The following is a 6,347-nucleotide window of genomic DNA, read 5'->3' as shown; positions in this document are numbered from 1 at the left end:
GCCAGTAATCCTCTTTGTGAGGTATTTTTGCGGCCTTACCAGTTGTTGTAGATATCTTGAGGTACATACCAAAACGGGTGTTGTACTCTATAATGGGTCTAATGAGTGATGAGTAGATGGGAACAATGACCTCTTTTTTTCTGGATGAGAAACCTTTTGTGATGAGGTGTGCCACATAGAGGGATTTCCTGACCACTTTGACGATGTGATTATCAAAGGAGAGACTACTGTCCACCTGTGTCCCAAGGTCTCTTATCACACTTTTGGTGTTAAGTAGACTACTGCCTATGTGGTAGTTCATGGGTACAGAATTTTTACCAAAGGGGATGACAATGCACTTTTTGGCATTGAGCTTGAGACCATGTCTTTGACACCAGGCATCTGTCTCAGAGAGGCCCTTTTGTAGGATGTCCACATCATTAGGAGTTTCAATTATGGCTCCTAGTTTGCAGTCATCTGTGAATTTAGTTAGCCAAAGACCTTCTGTGTTAGCCTGTACTTCAGAGAAGTAGATACCAAACAGGAGAGGACCCAGGACTGAACCCTGCGGTACTCCACTTGTCACTGGTCTGAAGTCTGATTTGGAGTCTGCTACTTTCACAGTGTGGGTTCTTTCAGTAAGCCAGTTGGCAACCCATCTTGTGACATAAGGATTTATACCTAGTTTAGTGAGTTTATCTATAATTCCAGAGTGGGGGATGGTGTTGAACAACATGGCGAGATCTAGATAGGCTGTGTGAACCACCTTACCCTCATCTATGGCTTTGGTGACTACTTCAAAGAAGTCTATCAGGTTTAGAAGACATGATCTGCCTTTTACAAACCCAAACTGTGTGGGGTCCAGGGTTTGGAGATCTCCAATGTCTTTGTTTATGAGTTCCATGATGATACGTTCCATGGCCTTGCAGACGAGGCTCATCAGGCTAATGGGGCGGTAGTTCCCGGGGTCTGTTGTGGCCCCCTCCTTTTTGGAGTGGGACAACTATCGCAGTGGGCCATTCAATGGGCACAAAGCCTGAGGTGAGGCTATGATTGAACATGGTACTTGGGTGGGGTGCCAGTTCATTCTGTAGTTCATGTAGAAGGCAGCCTGGGATGTTGTCAGGTCCCATGGATGCTGTGTTCTTGGCTTTGGAGAGTGAAGTTTTTACCTGTGCAGCCGTGATTACAGGAACTTTGTATTCTTCCGGTATAAAGATGGGCCCTTTAGGGGGTGAGAGGGGGGTAAAGTTAGCACTGAACCTATCTGCCAGGATGTTGGCAATATCAGTTGGTTCTGTATATTTAGTGTCATTGTGCTGTAACTCAGAGCAGATCTGAGTGTTGCCACTGAGACTTTTGACATAGCTATAGAATGCTTTGTGGTTGTCTTTAGAATCAGTGGCAATTTTGTTTTCATAACTAGCTTTGGAGGATTTTATGAGGGATCTCAGCTTCTTACTGAGGCTGACCAAGGGAGTTCCTCCAATCGTGGGATTTTACTCTTTTTTGCAACAGTTTCTTTCTTCTGTTGTAGAGTTTGTTTATGGCAGAAGACCACCAGATTGGCTTCCTTTTTTTGGAGGATAGCATCTTGGTTCTGTTAGGGATAGCATGATCCATGCACTCATGTAAGCACTTATAAAGTGCATTTGTGTAGGATTCAGCAGTCGTACCTTTATTGTCCATCTGCATGGGTGTCATGAAGTTTGCCACTTCTGTCTTAAGAAGCGTGAAGTTGTCTTTGGAGAAATTTTTTACGGCTGTTTTCCTAATGGGGGGTGGGAGCGGGATGTGGATGTCTAGGGTGATTAGCTTGTAGTCAGATCTGACCAACGAGGAGCTGACCTCTGGTATGGAACACCGGTCACCCATGTTGGTGGTGACCAGGTCTAGGATATTGCTGCCTCTGGTGGGGGTGTGGATAAGTTGATCCAAAGCGTTGGAATTGATGATTTCCAGAAAACATTGAGCAAAAGAGTTGGTACATGAGTAGTTTTCCCAGTTAATGGTAGGTTAGTTGAAATCACCCATTATTAGAGTGTTGGGTTGTACCTTAATATTTTCCAGTGTATCAAGAAAAGAGGAGTGGGAATCCTGGGGCATGGTGGGGGGGTCTGTATAATTTCTGTAATATACTTTTCTCAAATATTGTATTTTCTAGCTATTTTTCTTACCTTTTCAACCACTGTATTTGTTCTTTCTTTTATTTAATTTTTAGTAATTGTTACATCCTGTATATCCCCTGCTAAGCTAAACTAATGCCTTACTGTTCCCATTCAACTTTCATTTAAATATCATACAGCTTTAGTCTTTAAAAACAGTTCCTATATTACAGGTACTTAATGTACATAGTAATGTTAGTAGTACATAATTAATAAATGCAGTGTTTATTGAGAAACAAGGTGTTACGTATAAATGTCAACAAAAATTGGTGTTGCATCAGCGTTGGGCCTAGAAACTAGATCAAGAAGGTTCATAAATACACACTGTATAGAAAATAAAAGCTAAAAGTTACAATCCCATCTGAATGTTTTGTTTCATTTCTACATGGGCTGCTTTTCTAAAAGGTGCTGAAATTCAGAATAAAATAACTTACATTTTTTCAGGATTTTTCTGAAGGAGACCCTGTTCCAAATGTCATTTCTATGTTTTATTTCCTGTTTAAATCATGAATTTGTAACCCATCTTTATCTTGAAAAATAACACCTTTAAGAGCCCTTGTGGGTTTTAATTGGTATCAAATATAATGTCTTTGTGTTCGAAATGAATAAAGGGATCACTGAATTTGTACTGCATGATAAAACCCTGTTTATTAGCAGTGCATTAGATAATCATGGCTTAATAGGAGAACAACACCTGAGAACTCAACGCAGTCTGCTCAGTACAGTGGCAGATAATGAGACACTGATTGCCTACTTGTTATTACAGATTTCTTCACTCCTGTAGGAAGCAGTTGCAAAGCACCACAGAGTGGCCAATTATTCCAAATCTAGAAAATTATTTCTTCCAGGGGATGTGCTGTTACAGAGCTGTTTTATATTCGATAATTTATATTTTAATTTTGATATTTCCAAAAGCAATATGCTACACAACTTGTTCTGCGTGATTATAAGATATTATTTATGCCTGCATATAGTTTTTTTACCTTTATCAGTCAGTGCTGTCCACATACATTAAGTTAAATCCTGAGGTTAGCCATGTCTAATTAAATAGTAACACAAGCAACCTCTCTTAGGTCACTGAAAATCTTTATGTGTTTCTGAAACACAGGAATAAAGGCTTACTTGTGTCTGTCTGGAATGTTCTAACACATGGCCCATCCTAGTATTGAGTTCTGTACTTGCAAGCTACATTTCAGGCCTGTGACATTCATCTTCCCAATGAAGTTGTGTAGGAAACATAATCACAGCTGACCCTCTGCCATCTAGTTTCTAGGATTTCATTTATCTGATATTTTAATTTTTCCTAAAAGTGTTTTGCTGCGGATAGCACAGTAGTGAAGTTGGTAGCATTACAATATGCATCTCACTAGACTACATGTCTGTAGTGTGCTTAGTGTATGCATTACACTGGGTTACACAGTTATTTCCCTTTGTGTATCACACTATAGTTTGCAAATGTTTCACTTTGTGTTTGAGACTGGAAAACATAATACTTACATTGGGTACATTTCACTTGAGTATATAAGAGACATGGTATTTGTATCCCAGTGGGTCACATAACTTTTATGGTATATGTTGTAATAAGTAGAAAATATTTATAATGTGTATCACTTGGGATATATATCTATCTATATATCTATCTAAATATATCTATATCTGCACACACACACACACACACACACACACATATATATATATATTATAATGTCTGCATCACACTGAAAAAATACAGTGTTTAATATGTGTGCATTAAACAGAAGACATAGAGTGTTTACAGTGCTTGCATATACCATAGTACATAATGGATAAGGTTCAAAAACATTTTTGAGTTTAGCTACAAGGGGGTTGATGTGGCTAAGTGCAATAACAAATGTCCAGTCCTGAATGTAATGATTTGTGGAACAAGAACAGCATGACTAAATAAATAGTAAGATGAGAGATCTCTGTGGTCCAGCATAGCAGTTTGACATGTCTCATGTCTGACATACACACACACACACACACACACACACACACACACACACACACACACACACACACACACACACACACACACACACACACATTATTTTTGCGAACGTGTCGCTTAGTTTTATATGTGTTATAAAGCGCTGTCTGTAGCCACATCAGTAGCTTGATGTCACTGCAATCTTGGGTTGCTCAGCAGCAATTCTCTGTGCATAGTAAAGAACAATATACTGCCATGTGACTCATTACTGCAGCATGCTCCTACTGGTACTGTTAAAAGTTATGGCATAGCATTATCTTCCACTAAGCCATAACTCAGGATTTCTGAACTCCCAGCCAGTGTCTATGGAGTGATACCAAAATGTAATGTTTGCAATGAATTTATTTCACCAGGAGGAAATCATTTAAACTGTGTTTATCATACCCAGTATGGACTTTCTTTGCCTAAATAATCTAAACTTGACTTTTTATTTTTGCAACTTTTTTTCATTTTGTACGAATGTCCATATGGGCAGAGTATATTTACAGTGAAAAAACTTAGAAGAAATATTCTAAGGATAACATGTTTCTTCATTAAAACCCCCCCATAAATATGATGTAGACGTGATCTACCAAAGGTATGTAAAAAGTAGTAATGCCTGTGCATGTAAAGCATAAATCAAAGCATAAATCAACAAAATGTGGGTTAGTGTTCTCTGTGGATGGGTAGTTAAAGATTATCTTTTTTGCCACTAGGTCTATCCCTGCACTCTGGGATTGTGCAGTGTTTATATTACAACGTTACAAATGTAATGTCGCACACAATGCAATGGCTGTAAATTTAGTGGAAGACAGTATATTAATAACAAGTGAATACAGTTACGTACGACCTTTAAGGAATCCTTTTATTTTTAATGTTTTTCATATTTAGGAACTACTTATTTTAGGATAGTTGTAACAAGGAAGAGGCATGGAAAGTGGAATGGCAGGAGGGATTGTCCAGGCTATTCTCAGCAGGGGTGGAGAAATGCTGACCTTGGCCGAGGACATGGTCAAGAGGTAACTGGTTGAGGAACTTTGCAAATCCAAGATAGATGTCCTCCTCTTAGAGCAACTGTCAGAAGCAGATTATGGAGTTAGTTCTGCAGTGCTTTTGTTAGTAGAGCAATTAAACAATTCCTTTATGGTAAGACTGCAAGAGTGGGTGAGGCCTGGCTGGAAATTATGAATGGGACAAGATTATGCTGTTGTTGGGATTAACTGTTAACACTGTGTTTATTCAGTGGTAGTTATATCTGCAGCATGTATGTATATATGGGCAATATGTGTGCTTGTGTGCATGTACACGTGCAGGTATCATTATGGACTACTTAATGATTACAATATGTATATAATACTGTTTTTCATTATTGATTATGATGTGTGTTATAAACCTGACTACATCATTTGAATATGAAGTTGTTGTTCCGCTGCAATCAATGTATTTCTGAAGTTTAGACAGGCTGTGTTTGGCTGTGGATATCTTTCGCACTTTTGCAGAATGTAATCTCCGCTATACGATGTGACTATCATTATACACTGCTGTAAGCAGACTAGAAGTTATCTGCGGTAATTGCCTCATTAGTTAATATTTAGCTCTGACTTCTTGGTATATTCTCCACTACCAAGGTCATGTCAACTTTGTAGTTACTTGCATCTCACCATACTGTCTTTTAGGAGAATAACCCATAATGACTACTCTTTCTATCACCTGGTACTACATAATGACTACTCTTTCAGTCACCTGGCACTACACATCTCCTGATAGTCTTGACAGGCAATTACAGCATAAAACATCACTAATAGCCACTCTGCAAGGCAGGCACAAAACAAGTATAATTTGGATGTTCCTGATTTCACTAATTTATAGTCAAGCAAAACATTTGTTTAATTCTGTGACAAGTGATGGCCCCACCACTGTCAACCAATATGTGATGATCCCACCACTGCCAATGAATATGTGACATCTCCACTCCGGGCCAGTAATCGAGGAGCCTGAATCCTCACCACTGACACTGGTGAGGGACATAAACTTGGAACAGAAATGGATACTCTCAGTATTTCCAGATGCAGCTCTCTGCATCAAGCATGATTTCCTTTAAGAGCACACAAGGAACACACTCAGTCTGGGGACTGGATCTCTCTATCTGTCGCCCTCCAGGTCCACAATAACACTCCCCACTTGTACAGCTGTAGGGTTAGGTCCTCAGCCAAGTG

The sequence above is a fragment of the Protopterus annectens genome, chromosome 6.part0 (genome assembly GCF_019279795.1).
Source record: "Protopterus annectens isolate FY-2018-M chromosome 6.part0, PAN1.0, whole genome shotgun sequence".
Classification (NCBI taxonomy): Eukaryota; Metazoa; Chordata; order Ceratodontiformes; family Protopteridae; genus Protopterus; species Protopterus annectens.
This window is presented reverse-complemented; position numbering follows the sequence as displayed.